At 41.5% G+C, this 23,556-nt stretch overlaps 1 pseudogene; it reads right to left on the reverse strand.

The window, feature by feature from the left end:
* Window positions 1-1,010: 1,010 nt before the first annotated feature.
* Window positions 1,011-5,988, reverse strand: LOC121478074 (annotated as a pseudogene).
* Between the last annotated feature and the right edge of the window lie 17,568 nt (window positions 5,989-23,556).

Raw genomic sequence — 23,556 nt, forward strand, 5'->3', positions numbered from 1 at the left:
TTGTCATTTGCGGTGTGCTTAGCTGATTACATAGTGCCTCTGGCTTGTAATAGGAGCAATTAAGTATCTGTTGGCTAAATGATTGCTGTATGAATTAAGTGACTAGAAAGGTGGACCAAAAAAAAAAATGTGTTCATCAGTGTCTAATGTATTGTCAAATCATTATGCTGTACACCTGGAACTAATGTAACATTGTATGTCTACTCCAATTATTTAAAAAATGTGTTCACTATAATGTTATTTATAATAACAATGGAAAAACGTTAAGAAAAATCTTAATCTCCAAGATTAGGGGAATGTTTAAAAAATTAATTAAATTAATTAGTATAATAATATGACAATATATTATGTAGTCATTAAAAAGGGTCATCATACAACTATTTTTAATGGCATGCTAAAATTCACATAAAGTCATGTTAAGTTAAAAATAGGATACATATGTATCTGTAATACATACTCAGGAATATTTGGGAATAAATGCAATTGTTAACAGTGTTGTATTCAGATAGCAAGATTGGATTATTTTTCTCTTTATGTTTTTCTTTAGTTTTCAAATTTACTACAAGAATTATGGATGCTTTTTAATCAGAAAGAAAATTAGTAGTCACTTGGCATGAGTCATATGGATTGAAAAATGATCTTTGCAAAATTTTTGTAGCAGAGAAAACAAAGCTAAATTATCCATGCAGGGATCAGAACAAACATATAAACTGCATTGGGAAAACACCTCAGTATTAAGATTAAACTAAGTTACACAATAAGGAAAGCCTTTATGGTGAGGGACAGTCATGAGAACAAGTAACGTCATTACTTGCAAGGACTGAGACAAAGCCATGTAGTAGGGATCTGGGAAAGAAAGGAAAGATCCTACAGTGGATGCCATTGCTGCCCTATCAGGATTCTCTTCTTCAACCTGTTGTATCCAACTTGTAGCTGCTGTGAGTTTTGGCTGGAGGCTGACAGCTGCCTTCCCTGGAGAATTTTCTTTGACACTAATGCAACTTCCTCTCCTAGCTGAGGGTGGCACCAGCATTGTCGAGAAGCTCAGTAGTGGCTGCTCCATGTAGATTAGGATTAATGATAGGAGATTCTGCTATCAAGCTATGCTCCCTGATAACTATGGGGAAGATAGGATCTGAGAATAGCAGAGGCCAGATGGCCAGGAGCAAGGCAGGCAGGATATTGAAGTGCAAGGCAGACAGATTAGAAGGCTCTGCTCAAGGAGCTTTGTGAAGCTACCTAATGGAAGATGGTGTTTCCAGAATAAGATTGACTGACAAGGAATAAGGGTCTTGCTTAATGACTCTTATCAATGACCTAGTCAAGATAGATCATGAATAGATAAGCAGAAGACTAAAGTCTACCACCTTACTGGAGAATCATGATCTCTTAATCAGTTTACAGACTAGTTCTTAGACCCATAACCTACTCCTAACCTTACTGAAGTAATGGCAAGTTCCTATGAGGAAGGATCTTGCAACACCATAGAAAGTGTACACAGCAGTGTTCCCTCGTCTTTCTACAAAGGGGCCAATGGCCATTTACTCAAATATACATACACTGGGGAAAGTGGATTGTTGAAACAGGAATCTGAGTTGACTATGACACCGAAGGACCCAGAGTACCATCATGGATCCTCCTGTTAAAGAAGAGCCATACATGGGTCCAGAGTTCTAGGCTTAGGTCCATCTCAAAGTGGATCCACAGGGTTCGTGAAACCACCTTCCACTTATCTCCTGACTCAACAAATTTATAATCAGCTTAGGTGTACTTCACATTTGTGAAAACCCTCATAATAACTAGTAGGAAAAGAGCTGTTACAGTAGGAAAAAAAAACAAGTGAATCCCTTCCTGAAATTTTTAAGGCAATGCATTTAAAATGTTATCACATCCCAGATAGAAAGGCAGAGATTGATACCACCTTCAAAGACTTATGAGGTGAATGGATCATAGTCTTCATCAGCTCCATTTAATTCACCAGCTATGGAATGACTAAGGATAAAATGATTCAACCAGTTGATGCCAATCAGCCATTAAACACCACCTCTAAACATCATAACCAGACCTTGGAAAATCTCTTCCAGGATGGAGTGAATTTCATATGAGAAACAACTGGATATGAGTGGTACAGGGACGAGAATATCAGAGTTGCTGTTGGTGCCCTGCCAAGATCCTGTTATTTCCAGACCAGTGCACTCATCCCACGGCTAGTGTGAGCCAATCGGCTAATGGCTCATAGCTGCTCCTTTACCTGGAAAACTGCTCTTAACCAAATGGGAATTACCTCTCTCGAGAGGTATTTTCAGTTGACTGCAATGAAATCTATTTTGAGGAGTCATCTCTTAGCATGAAAAAAAAAAAAAAAAGAATGAATGAATGAAAAATGATCATTTATTTCCGTGAAATAGAAACTAATTCATTTCTCTATTTAACAATAACCTCTTAGATTAGAACCAAGCATTGTGTCACCTGTTAGAGACTCAAGAGGGAAACAGACAATCTCCTGCCTTTTCAGAACTTAGGCTTCAGGCTCATATCTGAGTCTCCCTCAGTCTGGAAAGGTGAAAGCAGGTATGCTCTGGACACAAGAGGGAGTAAACTGATGGCTTTCTGAAGGGCGGGTGATAGGAGTAGTTTTCCCTAGTTCAGGCAAAAGTGGGTGTACCATTTGCAGAGAGTTTTAAACAGTGATAAAAACCAACTAAAAGTCAGTAAGCACTTTATTACCCTCATGAGCTGGCAATCCTAAACAATGGCAGTGTCAATGTTCATCCCTACCCCCCATAGGCCCCTGAAGAGAATCCTAATATTCCTTTTTTGGAAATCTCTAGATAATCTTAGATTCCCACAGAGATGGCAAAGGCTTAGCCTTTCTGCAAGGTGAGGGGTCCCAACAGCTTCCACCACCACTGTAGGAGTGGTTGGAAAGAGAATTTTAGAGCAACCCATCCCAAAATAACCTTAGGAGTCCCTACCCTTGAGTGTCCCCAGGAAAGCTTGGGTGGTTCTTTATGATTAGACCCTTGCTTCCATGTGGGGCTGGGGCAGGGAGTGAGGAGGGCTGGGCCAGTGCTCAATGAATTTGCCTCATTATAAGCTTGTACATTTTATTTAGAGTGAGGATGTTTGGGAAAAGTAGGAGGGGAATGAATGAAAAGGGAGGAAAGAATCAAACCCCTTCTGCAAGTCAGAGGAGTTGGACTTCTGTGGGCTCTGAGAGAAGAGTTGATCTCTTAACCTGAGCTGGCAAAGATTTAAAGTCACTTAGTCTGGCAAGGAAGGTCAAAAGACCGACTGTTCATTCCTAGGGATTTGGAGGTAGTAGGTTGCTTAGATTTTTGTCAGTGAAAAGAGATAATTAAGGTTCTGAACAACTAGAGACTTCTTTCTATTCTGTGAGCTGACAAAACAAGGCTAGGAGTTTTAAAACCTTTAGAATGTAGCTGAAGAATTAATGTTCTCCCATCCACAGTAGTCATGGGAATGGGATAAAAAATGGAAAAATGACCAAATGCGTTACTTTTCAAACATGAATTTCATTATGCTCTCACTTGGTAGAGAGCATTGTACTCGATTAAGAGAGATTTAAATAATATGGATTATATTTTATGTGTCGGGTAAACTTTTCATGCATGAAACTTTTCTTTAGGAGTCTAGGAATAAGGGATCCCTGGGTGGCGCAGCGGTTTAGCGCCTACCTTTGGCCCAGGGCGCGATCCTGGAGACCCGGGATCGAATCCCACGTCGGGCTCCCAGTGCATGGAGCCTGCTTCTCCCTCTGCCTATGTCTCTGCCTCTCTCTCTTCCTCTCTCTGTGACTATCATAAATAAATAAAAATTAAAAAAAAAAGGAGCCTAGGAATAAGAACAAATGGAAATCAAAAGGTTACTTGGTGAAACTTAGTAGTGACCTGCATAATCCACACGCAGCTATTTAAATTTATAAAAATCACACCGAGCGAACGATTCAGCTGATCGGTTGCTCTAGCCACATTTTAAAAAATATTTTTGTTTTAAAATATTTTAAGGCTCACACAGAAGTTGCAGGAAGAGTACAGGGAGTTCCCATGGACCTTCTCCCAATTTCCCCCAATAATATCTTACATACCAGAGCAGAGTTATCAGAGCCAATCAATTGATGGCAGTACCATACTATTATCTAAACTACAGACATTTTGGGGATTGTTACCAGTTTTAATATGAACATTTTTGGGGGGTGCATAGTTTTTTTTTTTAAAGATTTTATTCATTCACTCATGAGACAGAGAGAGAGAGGCAGAGACACAGGCAGAGGGAGAAGCAAGCTCCATGCAAGGAGCCCGACCTGGGACTCGATCCTGGGTCTCCAGGGTCAGGCCCTGGGCTGAAGGCAGAGCCAAACCACTGAACCACCCAGGCTGCCCAGGGGGGTGCATAGTTCTATGAAATTTTATCATGTATATAGATTGGTGTAACCATGATTATCATCAAGATTATCCTCAACTGTTTCATCACCAATAATAGTCACATCTTCCCTCCCCCCGGACCTGAACCCTGGGCAAACATGATTCTTCAGTGTAATTTTGTCATTTTGAGAATGTAACATGGATATAATTGGCCTTTCATCAGGCAGCATAATGCCCTGGAAATCCATCAAGTTGTTGCCACAGGCTACATGGCTTATTAAAAACCAGAAATATATTTCTTATCATTCTGGAGGCTGGGAATCCTAAGACCAAGGTACGTGTACAGATTGGGAGCCCACTTTCTGGTTCATGGAAAACCATCTTTTCCTTATGTTCTTACATGCTGGAAGGGGGTAACAAGGTTCTTTGGGTTCTCTTTTATAATGGCGTTGATTCTGTTCATAAGAACTCCAGCCTCATGACCTACTCACCTCTGAAAGGCTCCACCTCCAAATACTGTCACAGTGGGCATTAGGATTTAACCTATGAGTTTGAAAGACAGCGTCCACATTCTGTCTACTGCAATGGAGGTACTATAATTTGTTTACCCATCCACTTGCTGAAAGACATTTAAGTGGTTCTCAGTTTTTGATTTACAAATAAAGCTGCTATACACATTCATGGCCAGATTTTGTGCTGGATTTTTTTTGGCTGCTGGTTTATCAGCTACTAAGAGAAGCCCTAGCTATAATGGCAGGTTTGTCTATTTCTCCTCCCAGTTTTGCCATTTTTGCTGCCTATTTTTGCAGGTTCTGCTGCTAAGAACATACGTGCTTAGGAGTGTTATATGTTCTTAGGTAATTGAGCCTTCTTATAGTTTTATAATGCCACTTTTTGTCCTTGCTAATTTTCTTTGCTCTGAAGTCTGTTTTGCCTAATATTAATATAGACACTCCAGCTTCCTATTGATTAATGTGTGTACAATATACCTTTTTCTGTTCTTTTTTTTTAAGATTTTATTTATTTATTCATGAGACACACAGAGAGAGGCAGACACAGGCAGAGGGAGAAGCAGGTTCCCTGCAGGGAGCCCGACGTGGGACTTGATCCCAGGACCCCAGGAACCCAGGATCACAACCTGAGCCAAAGGCAGATGCTCAACCACTGAGCCACCCGGGTGCCCAAAGAGCCCAGCTTTTTATTGAACAGGTTACAGAAGAGGTTTAGTCAGATAGATCAAAGCCAAAAAAAAAAAAAGAAAGAAAGAAAGATCAAAGCCCATGTCATCATCAGACTCCCCTGATTCTTCTTTCTTTGCTTTTACTTGCTTCTCCTCAGCTGGGGCAGCAGTGACCGAGGGAGCAGGATCTCCTGCTGGTGCAGCGCCGGCTGCTCAGGCAGGACCACCAGCCCCTACGTTGCAGATGGGCCTCCCAGTATTGACATTGGCCAGGGCCTTTGCAAACAAGCCCAGTCAGAAGGATTCCACATTTGCACCCACTGCTTTCATGAGCACGTTGATCTTATCCTCCGTGACTGACACCTCATCATCTTGCAGGGTGAGGGCTGAGTTCATGCAGGCATGCCCCCAGACAGAGGCCATGGGGCCAGCGAGTGGCCACTGTGGGATGAAGTGAAGCTTCCTTGCTAGGATAGACCACTTCCGTGGCGACTGAGGAAAGGGGGCTAAGCCATTTACTTTTAGAGTAATTAATGATATGTTAGAATTTAGGTCGGCTGTTTTGTTGTTTTCTGTGTTCCCACTGCTTTTTGTTTCAGTTTTCCCTTTCATGCACTGCTGTTGGAGTGTTTCTGTGACAGTTGCTTGAAAACCTTGTCATTTAATTCCAACCTCTGTGTGATCTTGGCATGGCATATGTTACTGTCTTTTCTCATTTGAGTTATGGTTTTTCTGGTTCTTGGTATAATGAATGATTTTGGATTGATTCCTGAACATTTTGAGTCTTATGTTAAAAGAATCAGGTTTCTTTTTAAGTCATCTATTTTAGCAAGCAATCAACCCTGAACATGTCTCAACTCAGTTTTGTGGACTGTGGTTTGAATGTCAACTTAGCTTCAAAACCTTTGTAGTGTTATTTTGGTCTCCCTCACCTGTGTGCTTCCCAGAGTCCAATCTGAAAATGTGGTGTTGCACACCATATTTCAGTTTTGTAAGTGTTTGCTGTGTTTTTTTTGGCAGGTTTCATGCATATGAGCCATTTTTCGGGGGGGGGGGGGCAAGCAATCCAGGACCTTAATCATAGAATTAAAGGAGCCCTTTTTTCTACCTTATTCCTCTCCATAATTCTCCCCCCAAGTCTCTAGTGTGTTGTCACTGCTTAGTGCCACCCAAGCCACATACATCTAGCAAATTCTGTGTTGGACAGTGCCGATTCAGAAAATTTCCATCATCTCAGAAAGTTCTAGTGTAGAGGGCTGGTATAGATAAACATCTTCCTCTTCATGACCTTAAATCATTCCTGCCTCTCTTAAAGATGATGAATATAGAAAGAAACAAAAGTAAAAACTAGGAGGAGGAGGTGAGAAAAAAAGAATTTTAAAACTCAAAGATTAAAAAAAAGTGGTAACAAGAAAAGAGAGCAGAGAGATATTGGAAATACCCAAATGAAGTAAATCTTAATTAAAAAATTAAAAAAAAAAGGCAGAGCAAGCTCCCAAACACAGGCTTTCCTTGAGAGTCTGTGTACTTAGCTTCATGTGCCAGAGACCAGGATGTCTTCTCAAAGCTGTGTTTCAAAAGCATAAGTTTGAGGTTCAGTCGCCATTCCCTAGGCCTCATTCTCTGCAGTAAAAGAGATATTTGCCAACGGAATCTTAGAGAGCAACAGCCACTTCAAAACAATGTGGAATTTGGGGATCCCTGGGTGATTCCGTGGTTTAGCGCCTGCCTTCAGCCGAGGGCATGATCCTGGAGACTCGGGATCAAGTCCCACATCGGGCTCCCCGCATGGAGCCTGCTTCTCCCTCTGCCTGTGTCTCTGCCTCTCTCTCTTTCTCTCTCTCTCTCTGTGTCTCTCATGAATGAATAAATAAAATCTTTTTTAAAAATGTGGAATTCAAATGCTACTTCCAAATAATGTGCACCCAAAAAACACACACTTGGGTGTGGCAAATTACTGAATATCAACCCCCCACAGGGATTTCCAGTTATGGGATCCTCACTCCTGTCCAGGCCTTGACGAGATGCAACTCAGTGCTCTTCTGGTCCCTGGAGAAGAAATATTGGGGATCTCTGCCCTGTTCATCCTTTAGTTTGATGGTCAAAAGAGAGAACCCAGATGCTGTCCTGAAAGCAGCTGGGAGTGTGAACAGCTAGTGCAGAAACAAAGGCAGTCCCTAGCCCCCTGGCTCCTGGAGAAGAGAGAGAAAATGCCAGGGGAGTGAACCTGGAGATCTGAGAAGTCAAGAAAGCACCTAAAGAGCAATGGAGAGACAGGAGGTAGAAGGAACACTGAGGCCCCAGGATGTCAGGACAAAAATTGCTTTCTTCAGAGCAATCCACATACTCATTTCTCCTCATAGAATTTTCTAGAACTAAGGTTTTCCTTTTAGTACACAACTTCAGAACAAATGTCCTGAAAGAAGTGTTCAAATAATTGTTCTCTCTTCTTATACCTTTTGCCAAAATTTCTCCAATTTTCAGATTTCATCCCAATGCCTCTCCACCCTTATCCATCGAGACATAAGGGAGACATCAAGCATTACATCTGCTCAGTGTATATTTTCACTACTAATATCACATTTAAAACAGAATTCAACCTAATTATTTTAAAAAACAGGACTTCGGTCCAAATATGACTGAACAAAAGGGAATATGGCCACACTGAAGTGAAAAAGATACACTAAGCCAGGGTGAAAACTAACTAACAGTATTATTTTAGGGTGCTTATTAACAAATCATAATAAAAAGCCTAACAACAGTTTTCAGAATCAACAGACTTTTTTTTCCAAAATGGTGTGGTATAAACAGTTTGACTGGGGCTCATATGGAACTGGATAGATTTCTTGTTCTATTACTTAGTACCTGGGAAAAATGACCCAAGGTCTCAGCTTCAATACTGTGGAAGAATTCATAATGCCTATCTTGCAAATTCACTATTAGAAGTACATGAGATAGTGCATGGAAGGTGCTTAGCATACTGCCTGCCACCAATGTGGGACACACCACATGTTATCTTTCTTTTCTCCCTTTGTAACCGGTGAAACCATGACTTCTACTGGGCCTTCACCCTTTCTGCCATCCATCCGTGCTGCTGGTCAGGTGCTCTCTTCTCTTCTCTTTTCTCTTCTCAGCTCCCTATTATCTTGAATAAAATCCTAATTGCTGCAATTATGATGTGCTTTATAATTAGGCACTGTTTCTATTGATTCAAATGATGTATTTAAAGCAAGTGCCTGGGGAAATAATTGCTGGGATTCATCAATAGCTTTTTGACCCTTGCAGTTCCCCCACTCGTCCACTGGGTTTGCTGGTGAACAGTTGATTCAAATGTACTTTTTTGGACCTTCCTTACTCATTGTTTGGGTTTATTTTACAGTGCTTATCTTTATTCCCAATTATTCTAACCCACTGAAAGAAAGCAAGGCCCTTAATAAAACAGAGCATGAAGTGCCATTTTTCGCATAAGTCACACCTGTGAGTAGTTGTGTTCTCTTGTCTTGGGCTCAGCATATGGGGCAAAGCAAAAGAGAATGGGAAGAGTTTTATGTGTGTGTATGTGGCTGGAGCACAGTGTTAAGTTGATAGTATTGAAGAAACAGAATATTTTCTTTTAGTCTGTGTAGAGAATAAAACGAGAAAGAATCATTTTATACCCATGGGAAGGGTTTACTGGGTTATAAATATGAAAAACCCTTCTTAATATTAGCACTTTGAACTTGCTGAGCACCTTTCAGCAGTGGATTCCAAAGCACTTCTCTGACACTAAGCCACAGGACTCTCAGGATGGAGGCATTATTGCCATTTTATAGTTAGGGAAATAAATGCAAGGAGTGACTTGCTCGAGAGCACAGAATAAGTCCCAGTCATGCTTGGATCTCAAGAACTCAGGCCAAATCTAACCTCTAGGATACTCTTCCCCCCACATAATTATTTTGTGAAAGGAAAACAATGATTTCAAATGTACATTCAGTTAAGCATAAGGATATATCCCTTTCCACCTGTTTTAACACGTTTTTGAAGTTTTGCTTATTTTTACATTGGCAGGATTTTCAGATGATTAGCTCTGAGCGTCTTTTGTTTCAAGTGTCTCGTGTAGGGGATGAGAGAGATTGGGTGATCAAGGATCTTTCCACTGCTTACTAACTAGTTCATGTTCAGTCTCGTTGGGTGGTGACCCACGGGGGCTATTCCAATTCAGAGAGAGGTAATACATTGGTTATCTTAGCCTAGTCTTGGAGGGAGTGGGGGAGCATAGTCCCATAACAAAAAATGACAGAATTTATATCGGGTCATTTGGGTTCTATGCAGGAGAGTCCCATTGAAAACCTATGAAGGTGGACATAAAAGTACAGAAGAGATTAGTCTTAGAAACAGACAATAAACATAAATGTAGGACAAGTCCGCTGGAAGAAGGAGCCCTAGAGAAAGGTAGAGCTTGAAAAATGAAGTAGCATCAGCAAGGCGTCTCCTGAAATCCATTTGCAAGTTAGTAGTATGACCTCACTGGACCAGGGGGGATCAAGGGAAGTAGGCAGCTAAGTGATGAGGGAATGGGCAACTAGGAAGCCAGTTCTATCGCACTAATGCCCTAGAGAACAAGATACAGTAAAATATACCCCTAGTTTCTAGATGAGAATCTACAACTGTTTAATTGTCTGGCATAGGTGCAATAGAACAAAAAGTAACTGAATCTTCACTAATATAAAGGCCAACATGTAACGACCAAGACTATAAATGGAGCAATAATTGAGCTTCATTACCCATGCAGCGCACTGCATTAATACAGGCTTTTCTAACACCTCCACCCCACCCCAAATGCACAAAAGCTTTGGAGGCAACATATAGCCTCCATCCAATCTTCATCTAAGCGGAAGAATCAGATTTAAAGCGGCTGGCAGGTCGCTCCCTAGTTCTTCTTTCCTTCTTCTCAGTCTGTAGGATCCAGAAACAGGAAGTGATATTTACTCCTTGGTCTTAATAGAACAATGATGGGCACTGTGAATGTACAGCACTCTAAATGTTGACCACAGCTGGGAAACATTCCCACAGGAATATTTATAAAGCTTGTGCTTCCGTTTTTGAACATCCAAGTGATGTTTCTTACAATTTTTAAAGAATGGAGGACAACGTGACATTTGGTTAAAGGAGAAATAAGCCCCACAGAACCAGAAGAATCCACATGAGCCTTGTCCAGGTATATGCATGGTGCTGAGTCTGGGGGAAGGGACAGATGCAATCTGATAATGCTTTTACAAAAGAGACCTGATGCATAAAAAGAGTAAAACTTGATTGAAACCACCTTACTCAAATTCTATTCAACATTCACATGTGTCGTAGGACACTCATGTCTGCATTACCATGCAAACTACATGTCTTGGGGTTACATTTCCATTTTTTCCAGAAACAAAGAAAATAGCACTGTGTTAAACAGAGCTTCTGTAGCACTTCTGCTGCTCCCTTCCCATGACCTTCCCTTTGGAGAAAGTCATACCTCGAGCCATGGCTTCCATACTTGTTTAATAGCACTTGATGCCCCAGAATAGAAACAGACAAAACATTATTTTACTAGTGTATTTCTTCTATATAATTAATTTATAACATTGACCTACTATTAAATCAATCATTGAGCACAACCAGTGTCTTTAGAAAGTAATTTAAGGGGCAGCCCAGGTGGCTCAGAGGTTTAGCGCCACCTTTGGCCCAGAGCGTGATCCTGGAGACCCGGGATTGAGTCCCATGTCAGGCTCCCTACATGGAGCCCGCTTCTCCCTCTGCCTGTCTCTCTCTCTCCCTATGTCTCTCATGAGTAAATAAATAAAATCTTAAAAAAAAATAATTTAAAATCAGTCTCAGTATTTCATTTTTTGCTGTACTTAGGTTTGATTGCAGGGTACTGAGAAAAATCCCAGTTCAACCATAGAGGCCTTTACAGAGGGTGAAACTTGCATAGCTCCCCTTGCAATCTCAACATACTTTCTGAAAAAGTGGGTAGGAATATTTAATTTCAAAGACTGTGTCATCAACAATGTATAATAACTGTTCATTCCTTCTCATAAATATAAAAGCCAGAAGAGAAGCACCCAAATTTACAGTGTCATGAACTGTATCAAACAAGGTCGCTTGTCATTTGTTTTTGCACGAATGCGTTGTTACGTAGGGAACAGAGCATGATCTGCGCAGATCCCTAGGCCTGACCTGGTGTTTAATCGAGCCCAGCATTCGCTCAACACAGTCGTGTGGTTATACAGTTTTACGTGAGGACACATGTGTGGGCCTTAACATTTAAGCGCCATTACATTCCTAATCAATGGCGTAGTTAGAAATATAAAATATTTTCAAAGAAAGCCGGAGAAGCTGTATTCTGAGTCTACACAAAAATGAGTTACACCTGAGTGACCAAGTTAAGACATCAGTGGTATCAAAAGAGCTAACTTAATATGCAGCACATGGAACACACCTGCCATTTCTATTCTTTTTTCAAATAAAATTCAAATCCAACGTTTGCAGCTCCCCGATCACTCTGCAGAGTTCTCCTAATATTTGACACACCACCTGGCTCAGATTCAGTAATAAATGTTTCTTGAGCAGATGACACATTCTAGTTTCAAAATTCACTGGCATAATGTAGCAAAGGTTTCTCAAGACCCTGTTGTCTTCTCCAGGGGAAGCAGAAAAAAAGTGAAGGCACTCCGTAGTCACCTACCTCTGGTACTTAACTACCTTTAAGGCTTATTTCTCATGCCTACTTTACAATCGAGGTTTCTACAGGTGTAACTGCAGGTCTGTACGGGAGATATTATTATTCCTAATATTAGAGCTCAAAAATCAAAATAAAATGATATTTATCAGGGTCAATAAATGAGTAAAATGTGAAACTGATGTTCAGAACCTGGGCCGTGGGGCCCCTAAACCCATGCTTCCCCTACTCCTTCCCTCTGCTCTGATGTTCTTTACCTTTTCCTCCATTTCCTGCCTCTCCCAGAAAGTGAAAGCACTACATATAATTTAAAGCCTCCTTGGATTTGGGCTTAGTCAAAAAAGCCTTTGGGTCTCACAGTTGCACTTGTTTATACATAAAGGATTGGGATAATAACGTATATTACGTGTACATATATACACTATATAATAAAAAAGCACAAACATATGCTATGTCTACACATCATGTGTAAAGAATAAGTCTCTTAAGGTTTGGCATAAAGTACATTTCTTATCATCTCAGGGCATTTTGCGGTGAGAGATTTCCAATTCAGAAATGAACATTTTATTCTTTCCTTGGTAACTTTTTGTTTAAATTTTTTGAATGTTTTCTTCCCCTAGATAATGGAGAGTGTACTAACCAAATAAACACAGAGTATTAGAATTGCCCTGCTGATAATTTTGCTACAACTCTGAAAAATCATTTCTTGCAAAAATAAGCTAGAGACAATAGTCTAGGATCAAGGTTTCTCGGCACACAAAGTAGGCTTTGTCCAGTGGATGTTTTCCTTGGGTTTTTTCTCCTTGATAGAGCACTAACAAAAGTATAACTTTCCCACTTTGTTCCAGGGGTGGGGGTTTGAAGTCTATTGAGGGCAACTTTGTGCCTTATCTAAGCCTCTCATGGTGGGTCACTTGGGAGGGAAAGACCCAATTTATTGGTACCTGGACAGGAAAGAGGGGCCACAGCGGGGACCAGGAGCAGTTCTCTGCTTAAAGGGATCTGGCATGTTTGCATAGAGGAAGATGTTTATCCCCGTTTATGGCATATCCCTTCTTCCTCTACATTTCCCATGGTTGGTGTTACTTTTTATAGCATGTCTGACCGTCTGGGAAGGAGCCTTGGAGATCCATGCCTTAGAAAGCAAAAAGGATGGAGGGAAATCTTTAGTAATGCTATCTGCAGAAAGTTTGTGCCTTTCAGAATTCCCAGAGCAGGTGAATTCTGTGTGTGTGTGTGTGTGTGTGTGTGTGTGTGTTCCCAGAAGCACATATACCCAGTACATATGATGTGAGAGCTTTTCAAATGGGTAACGTCATTGAAAGAATCAAAGCTTTTCCTTTACACACTTTTGCAACTCCTTCAGTATATTGAATACATTGTCAAATGAATATTGATTATTAGTAATTAGATTGAAAATTATATTCTGATGTCATTTTTCCCATGGTCTAAGGAACTAGGATGATCCCACTGCCTTTGGATTTTAAATATACCTAAGGAAAACACCCAAATTCCTGTGATCTACTTTTACTTTTATCATTGACATTATGATTTTTGCAAGATTAGTAAGAAAAGAAAGGAAACTTCCAAGCAGAGTTTAATTTTAAAAAGGATGCAGGGTATCTTTTAGAAAGATTTTCTTAATCATCTGGATTAATCCTGACTTTCAACTCCAGATAAGAAATAGGATATCCCATAAGGAGGATTTGCAGCATGTAGGGAAGTCTTTGCCAACCAGGAAAGGCTCCCAGGGCCTGAATTATTAAAGTTAAATTTATTGGTGATTATGTCTATTTCCTGTATAAATGAAACTTCAAAACAAACACTTGAAAAAGTCAAGAGAAGTCAACTAAATAGCATGGTTTTTATAAGCATAAAAGAAGTGGCCATTTTCAAAGGGCCTCATGGCTTGGCAGATTGAATAAAATGAATGTGAGAGCTTACTGTTAACCCTCGACAAACGCTAACACAGTTGTACACGCACACACACACACACACACACACACACACACATACACACACAGAGTTCACAAGAAATAATAGACAAACTGCCTGGAGATACACAGCTTTAATCCCATCAAGGGGCTCTTGTGACATTGTAAACCAAGTAACTAGAGTTTGAGTAGTTGAGGCTGTCCCTAGACCTTCTGGATGGGATTAATTCCATGTAATTCTCTACAGCCTTTTCTAATTGGTTAAGATGTGTGAGATGCCATGCATAATGGAATCACTTAGCCATCTGCATCTCACACTCTCACACAAGCTACTTCAAATGGGAAAAAAAGAAAAAAAGAAAAAAAGAAATCATCGTGAGAAGAGAAGCCAGCAATGGGCTCTTCCTTATAGGAATATAGTATCTACTCTTCTCCCAGACACTATAACAAATCAACACAGTGAACACCAATGCTGCTACATTAGCAATCTCACCTGCGGAGGAGGGGCAGTTATACTATAAATGAGCCTGGGTGCTGCAGAGCCAGGTGCCTCAATCTGCATGTGGAGTTTTATGTTTTGGTAAAAGGAAAGGCTGAGCCTTGTGCAAGTATACACACTGGTTTCATAGGAAATAGATCTTTAATAAGTGAAGCTGTAACAAAAATAACAGATACCAGGTGGAACAGGTACAGATTGTCCAAATCAGTTGCCTGTTGCCCACTGAAATACTTCATTTGGCCAAATTAGAAGATAAAATCGTCAGTATACCACGAAGGTCATGCAATCCGCTTGCTTAGTCGAAACTTTCCAGTTTTCAACTTGTTTGTTACGGTGCCATATAAACACAACTTCAACCCGCAAGTCATTATAATAGTAACTCAACCAAAAGCAGGCTCTAGTAATACACAGTGACTGTGGCCACATAATGCTCGTTCCTCATCCAAGCTGAATACAGCTAAATGAACCCTGACGTTGAGCGTGTATTCATGTGCCTCTAAAGCAGTGAACTTACACATATGCCTTGTGATGCTCACAGACCTCGACACAATCTTGGTGGCTTGAAAGACACACTCACAGAGAATCTATATTTTTTAAAAGATTTATTTATTTACCTGAGAGAGAGAGGGTGCACAAGTGGGGAGAAGGGCAGAGGGAGAGAGAGAATCCTAAGAAGACCCCTTCCCCCCAGTGAGATCATGACCTGAGCTGAAATCACCAGTCAGATGCTTAATTGGTTGAGCCATCCACATACTCCAAGATCTACATTTTGGAAAGAGCTAAGTGAATTTAATTATCTGAACACCTGCTTCTTTAGATGTGATGGTTGGAAAAGATGTGGGAGAAAGAATGGTTTTCTTGGTAAACAAGATTGGAGGTTACAGGGGGAAAAAGCCAACAAAGGAGCACATCACAAGACAAAGCGATGAAATGGGCTTAATTTTTGTAGTTAACTGTAAAAGGGACGTCAAAATTACTCATAAAAATTAGACTTCTAGAATGAATGTATTTAAGAGCAGTAGGTTCCTTGAGCCATCTCCATCTGAATCATTCAATGTCCTTATTAAAAATCCCCACCCCACCCCCCATACCTTTTTCATTCTCCATCTTCCTTTCTGGTTGCTCCCATGTAATGCTTGTCTGTTATGTGTTGGGCTTTCCCCTAAACTCAGAACAGCTTTAAGATGAGGACTGTACTTCCTTGATATCTCCAGAGCTCAGCGCAGAGTCTAGCAGATATCCATGTCGAATGAATTAACACTGACTTAAGAAAGTGGAATTTCATATGGTTTCACAGCTAAATCCGAAATAGTTAATATCATGCATTTTTGTCGGCTGGGTCTGAGTGATGGATGTACCACCATGAGGCCTGAGCAGCTGAGCCAATGCTCATGTCCTGTTCATCATCAAGGGAAAGGGAATGAATGTACATCAGGCACTAGGTGCCAGGAATGGTGACGGCCCCCTCAAACAGGGTCTCCTATAAGCCTCACAATAGGAATGAGAAATTGCTACCCATTGGAGAGCCAAGGTAGTAGAAGCTCAAGGAGATTAGGCTGCGTGTCCAATTTCTCAGAGTGATAAAGTGGTCCAAGAAAGGTGAACTACATGCAAGGGGTCCTCTGTCCATCGTTGCAAGTTGGGATTAAATGGATTTTATCTATGCCCCAGTATCTGATTTATCCTAAATCCCACCCTAGAAATTAAGAAAATTCCCAAGACAAGGCAGGTGAGTCTATACCTCATCTCCTGGGTTGTCCAGTTTGGTCAGGCAGGCTATTCCAAAGTAGTTATTTCCAAAGCACACCATCTTAGAGCAGATGGGAAAAGACTCTCTCTCCCCCTCGCTCTCATCCACCCCACGCTCCTGCAGCTGGGCTCAGACTAGGATACCAGAGGGCCACAGGGTCACTCTAGAGTTCTAAGCTTCAGGCAGATGGCTCCTTAAATGTGAGGCACAACCTAGATCCGCACACAGGCTAGAGTTTCATGGTTAAGAGTCTGTTGCTCTGTGAAGGAACAAAGAAACCATTAAAGCAGCCCTGGGCGTTCTCCAAGAGGTTTGGAGAAAAAAGAAAAAGGTTAGTAGTCACAAGTAGAGGAAAACTAGAATCTGTATTTTCTAGAGACTGATGTATGTATGCAAATATGTATATATGCCTGTATGCATGTTGAATTCCAGGAGCCCAATACGGAGCACACTAAAGGCTCTTCACATAGATTTCTTTTTCCAGTTTAATACTCCCTGTTTGATGAGCATGTAGCTAAATAATTCATTTATACTTGGTACATGTACTACTACGTGAGAGGTCCTTGACATGTACATGGTTAAGATCCCTCAGGGGCAGAAACAGAAAAGCCCTGCAGCAGCCCAGGAAAGCACTTTCAAACGTGTCTCATTTCCTTAACAAGAGGTCTTCTGGGTAAGATCACACTTTTTTTTTTTTAAGATTTGTTTATTTATTTATGATAGACATAGAGAGAGAGAGAGGCAGAGACATGGGCAGAGAGAGGAGCAGGCTCCATGCCGGGAGCCCGACGTGGGACTCGATCCCAGGACTCCAGGATCGCGCCCTGGGCCAAAGGCAGACACTAAACTGCTGAGCCACCCAGGGATCCCCCTAAGATCACACTTAAAGAAATGGCATTACAGAAAAAGAAGAAAAGAATAGAGAAAAAATTTTATATTCTTTTTAGATTACATTTTCCCTTATCTGAGGAAGATAAAATAAAAATATTTTAAAAGTATGATACTGGGATCCCTGGGTGGCGCAGCGGTTTGGCGCCTGCCTTTGGCCCAGGGCGCAATCCTGGAGACCCGGGATCGAATCCCACATCAGGCTCCCGGTGCATGGAGCCTGCTTCTCCCTCTGCCTGTGTCTCTGCCTCTCTCTCTCTCTCTGTGACTATCATAAATAAATTTAAAAAAAAATTAAAAGTATACTAGTTATAAGGAAGCACTTCCAACATTAATTAATATTGACAAGGCCACTTGAATTATGCCTAAATATTTCTTTAAAGATTAGCACTTTTTTCTTTCTTTTCCTTTCCTTTCTTTCCCTTTCCTTTCCTTTCCTCTTTCTTTCTTTCTTTCTTTCTTTCTTTCTTTCTTTCTTTCTTTCTTTCTTTCTTTCTTTTTTCTTTCTTTCCCTCAAGAAATGAGTACATCTATGGTTCAACTTTCTCGTTTCCAGGAACACGCCGTATACCAAAATATGAAACTCATTCCACTTACCAATTTTTCCACACACATTCTTTTTTTATTACTCATGTTTTTTTTAGTTTCCCAACTGTATTTACATAAAGTTTGGGGAAGCAGCAGGCAGTTGGAGGGCATGGGGAAATATACCAAATTTTGTAGTGTTTTAACAGGGATTTCATCTGCCAAAAAACAAAAACGCTGACACTGGTGAGTTGTTGGCTCAAGCGGGCAAGAAAGATGTATCTCCCCTTTCACCTCAAAGGAGGAACCTTTTTTGGATTAATAAACAACTAACTTATAAGAAGGACTTCTCCATCCCTAACAACCCACCACTCTTTAAAAAATTCTTACTCTCCTTGCAAAAACCACCTTTGGTGTCATAGAAGAATTCTAAACCACAATGTTTTCCTAATCCAGGATTGCTCACCAAAATCAAGGCTTATGGAGATATTTTTGGTAAACTTTGTTTGCCTCCATCCTGAGAAGGCTATATTAAACAACACCCAGAATTGTCTAAGGAGTAGAGCTCTCAACAGTGGCACGGGATTGTTTCCAGATCAAGCATACAGCACTGGCTTACCCTTCCCTGCCTCCTCACATTGGAGATGTTATTAAAATAGAAATAAAATGTTATTTTAAATATAAATTAATTACATATTATAAATTATAAATTAGAGAGGACACCTCCATGAGATATTTATTTTACGAATCGATCAATGAATGGTAAGACACCTCTGCCTGGAGTTTCAGAAAGGGTTCCAGCTATTTATTGACTGTTCATGGTGTGTTGCCCTCAAATTGCTTGTGTGGCCCAGAGGCAGGGCATTACACCACAGAACCTGGGGACCTTCCTCCAGGCTGTGGAAAAGTCTAGGGTTGGTAAGTGATGGGTGACAGGAAAACACCCCCACAGACTGTGGCCTGATCCAGGTTAAGGTCTTAGTCTGCACTCAAAGCCCTCTAGAGAATAGCCTTCTAATATTTTCCAGCCTCCCTCTTGGGGTAAACATATTCTCAGCCACAGTGTGCTATTTTCTATCAGAAATATTCACCCCACCACTGTGCTATATAATTTTTTTGCCCCCAAAATGTTCTTTTTACCCTTTCCAGCCTTCCCAGCACCCTTTGCCATCACCACACATCTCAACTTCATCTTATCCACCTCATGTCCTCCTCTAGGAATCATACCTTCCCTGAGGTTCTTCACACATCCACTATCACCATCCTTACCATTGCCCCTGCTAGAAGGAGCCACTCCTCTCTGCTCTCACTGATGTAGATCTCCATCTCCCCAATTCCAATGACACTCTTTACTGTGTATTTGGAGGCCTGGGTCGTTTGTTTTTTTTGTTGTTGTTGTTGTTTGCTTATTTGTTTGTTTTTGTGTGAGTCCTAGCTTTGCAATTTAGACCAAGGAGTTTCCCTTGTTTTTATTAATCAGCCTCCACCCGGTTCACAGGCCCAAAGCATTACTATTTCACAATGATTCCCACCATGGGAAGAGTGGAGGCGAGGGTAGTATGCATCTAAGTCTACAATGGGGGAGAATGTATACAGGCTACAAGAGTACCTCACCTCTTGCTTCCCGACTCCACAATTTCTTCCATCCCAAATAACCTCCCCACACTTGAGATTTGCCATATTAGACTAGAAACAGCTGGTATATTATTCACCACTGCATCTCCTACATTGTCTAGCACCGTGCCTTGCACTTATTAGGTGCGTGCAGAAAAAAAATCTCTGATGAATGAATGAATGCACCCATAGAAAATCTTTCCTTGGGGTTAGCACCTCCCTGATCCCAGGTTTAAAACACAGATTCTTAGGGCAGGTTATAAAACATCTTCATCTTTAATCCTTATCCCCCTCCGCAGCCACACATACCCTGTGACCAAGCATTTATCTCAGGGCACAAAATGCCATTTGCGTACTGATCAAAGGCTGTGGGAATGGGCGGCATGAGCAGAATGGCAGCTGCACTCAGATCCTACCCACACCCTTCCTGTTTGCGGCAGCCCACCCCAGGGGCTATTATGTTTTCGGAAGGCTAAGCACAGCCCCTCCTCCCCGGTCCTTACAGACACTCTGTGGGCCTGAGTGGCAACCCCTCGACCATGGAGCCTGTTTTCAGCATTTCATTGTCCCCATGCAAGGCGCAGATAGCAGGCCAGACGCTCCTTTCCCCTTTCCTGGGACGCTGATAAGGCAATGAAAACAGTTCTCTATTTTCCTGCACAAAAGCTAACTTAGAAGGATGAGGTGGAGCCTAAGTGATAACCAGCCAGAAGTTGTTGTTTTGTGAAAAGAAATGTGGCAGGGAGGGGGTAAGGGAAGCCTGAAAGCTTTGAGTTTTTGCTCAGGGTTGTAAAAGTCAGCACCATTCAGTGACAATGCCCCCTTTCCAGCCTCACAGCCTCATTTCACTTGTGTCATGGAAAATGCTGCCCTCAGGTCAGAGGGCCACAAGTGTCTCCTCTGGAGGATGGCTGGGCCACCTGGGAGGCTTTCACGTGACCCACTTAACCACAGTGTAGCTCAGGGGTAGGAGTTAAGGAAGAGGGTAGGGGACCAGAATGCCTTCCTGTTTAACCCATTCCAAATAGAGTTTCTTACCCGCCTGAACCCACCAGCTTGGCCAATTTCATCTGGAGATGTTGTGTGTGTGTGTATGTGTGTGTGTGTGTGTGTGTGTGTGTGTGTGTGTGTTTATGTGGGGAGCTTCATCAACTCCACATGATCTTGGTTTATCCCAAGTGTCTCTGGTCAGGGACTCTTTAAATAAACAAAACAGCCTGGAGTTTCCAAGTTATGTTGCAAGAGAAATCCTTCAAAGATGTAGTTGGTGTTCGTTGAGTGTGGAGGCAAAGAAATGCCATAAGGAAATAGAGGATTACCATTTCCATCTGGAACTGGGGGGGAAAAATGAAAAGAAGAAGAGAAATGAGACTTTACCCAAATGTTTCCTGGTGGGAGCTCACTGCCCTGAGGCCGGTACCGGCCTCTCTGCCACCACTTGCTCTGGAACCTGGTGTAATTAACAGAAACTCCACTCCTCCTTTGTTTGTCAAAAAAATAAGGTAGTTTCCATGAGGCCAGTTCAAGGAAATTAACTGGTCTAGGGTAGAGAGTGCCAATATTGCCATTGTTTTAAAAAGCAACCAAGATGGTTCTAATGGGCAGTCAAGGTGGAGAATCAGTGAACAAGATCATCTGGTTCTAAAATGTTATAGTTCTGGGGCAAGTGGGTGGCTCAGTGGTTGAGCATCTGCCTTGGGCTCAGGTCAAGATCCCACAATCCCGGGATCAAGTCCCACATCGGGCTCTCTGCATGGAGTCTCCTTCTCCCTCTGCCTGTGTCTCTGCCTCTCTCTCTGTGTCTCTCATGAATAAATAAATAAAGTCTTTTTTTTTTAAAAAAGTTATAATTCCATAGTTTAGGGTCCATGCTTCTCTGTTTTAAAAAAAAAAATTAGCTGCAGCTGACGCGCAATGCATTAGATTTAAGTGTACAACACAATGATTCAATAGTTGTATACATTACAAAATAATCACAAGAAGTGTAGTTAGCATCCATCTCTGTTAATCCTTCTCATTTACCTGCAGACTGGATTCACAGCTCCTTACCAGGCCTCCACATCTTTCTGAAATTGCTGGAGGAAGAAATTCAGCAACTGGCCACTGCTACTTTTCCCGTTCTGCAACACAAGAGCAGGTGGCTGAGCATTGCTCAATCACCCAAGGACCAAATCTCACCAGGCATGTAAGCTTGGAGGGCTCTGGGAGAATTATAGCAGGTCCATACTGATTTGCTGAATCTACCTAAGAAAAATAAAGAACTCTGTTGAAATAGCAGCAGGGTGGGTGGGGTGGTGGTGGTGGTTGGGGAGTAGGGAGAGAGGACAGGGGAACCCAGCAGTGGAACAACCCTACTAGGCAATTGGGACTCTAATCCATTGTCGTGAACAAGGCTGCACAGAACAACTGCAGCTCCACTAGTCTCTGGCTGGGATGTGCCTCCTTCACTTGCGTGGAAAACACTTGATTATTTTTACACATCCCACCATCTGCTTCCTAAATAGCCATATAAAGCTTTCTTATGGTCTCTGCTCCCTTTCTGCCTCCTTGCATCAACCTCCCTAAACTGAGTTTCTAGGATCCACAGTCCTGTTTTGACTCCAGCGGTTCTCCTCTTCCCCCCAGGGAGGCTCTTCTAGCACTGAGTCCTCTTGGGGGGTGGGGCACGGGGTTGGGTGGGGATGGGCCTTGGTGACAACTGCCTAAGGCATGACCCACAATTCTCAAGGGGTTTTAAAATCAAGTATGTAGCTGCATTAGTATAAAAGGAACAAGCAGCATAAAATTAAGTAAAATGCCAAATATCTCATACAAATGGAATAGTTAGGCCATAAGAGCAAAAAAGAAATAAGATTACGTTAACTTAGATCTCTAGAATAAAATCTCAGGAGTTGGAAACGATTCTATTAGGCAGATAGGCCAATTCCCAAAGGATGCACACAGTCATTGGGGCTCTCACTAAACACCCCGTGACGAGCTTTGCACTCTCACAAGGCATCCCATTCCAGTTTGGATCCATTTTAATTAAAATCCAGTTGACACCAAATACCCAGTTAGAAGCACTGGGAGTAACAGCACAGCCCTGAAGTAAACAACAGCCTACGGAGAAGAAAAGGAAAAATGCAAATTGGGAAGGAAGGTTGTAGAGGGGTAACTTGGTCTGAGATACTTATTTATAATTTCTTCTTAGAATCATTTCTAAATCACACATTCACATGGTCCCTGCATGTTCCCATCCAGAGAATGACTATCCATCCCCATTCAGCAGCCTCTCCTGTTAGATAACAAATTGATGGAGATAAAATATTTTGAAATTAAAAAAATGAGTGTAAAGTGAACATTATTAAATGCTAAAGTCAGGGTTTTTTTGGGGGGGTCACCTGGGTGGCTCAGTGGTTGAGCATCCGCCTTTGGCTCAGGTTGTGATCCTGGGGTCCTGGGATCCAGTCCCACATCAAGCTCCCTGCAGGGAACCTGTTTCTCCCTCTGCCTGTGTCTCTGCCTCTCTCTCTGCGTCTCTCATGAATAAATAAACACAATCTTTTTTAAAAAAAAAGTGAGTTTTTTAAGAGGAATTTGTTCTTTGAAGCTCCAACTATTTGTTAAAAATGATCTCATCTTTGTGTTCTACTTATTTAAATGTTGTGGGTAAGTCGGGAGTACCATAATTACCTCGGCTCCCCCCAAATTCAGACTTGTAGGAAAACTGATATAAATATGTGTAGGGATTATACAAAAAACACGGAGTATCCTTTTAGACCTGATCCTTGAGAACAAAGCTTTAACTAAGATACTGCAGGTGAGTAATGTAGATGAAGAAAGATAAGGACTTACCTCGGATACAATTTGTTCCCTGGGATCAACTCCAGATTTCAATGCACGGATTTTCCTCCTTCCACCTGAAAATCTCACTTTCTGGCTTGTAATCATCAAGGTAAAGATACCCCCACGCACATACTGTTTTCAGTATAAACCAAGACAGGTTTATTCTGAAGTGCAATTGGTCGATGTAGTGCTCTGAAATGATTGCATTTTCTGAGATCACAGATTTCTGAGGAAAGAAATAATAAGAGCAAACACT

The sequence above is a fragment of the Vulpes lagopus genome, chromosome 2 (genome assembly GCF_018345385.1).
Source record: "Vulpes lagopus strain Blue_001 chromosome 2, ASM1834538v1, whole genome shotgun sequence".
NCBI lineage: Eukaryota > Metazoa > Chordata > Mammalia > Carnivora > Canidae > Vulpes > Vulpes lagopus.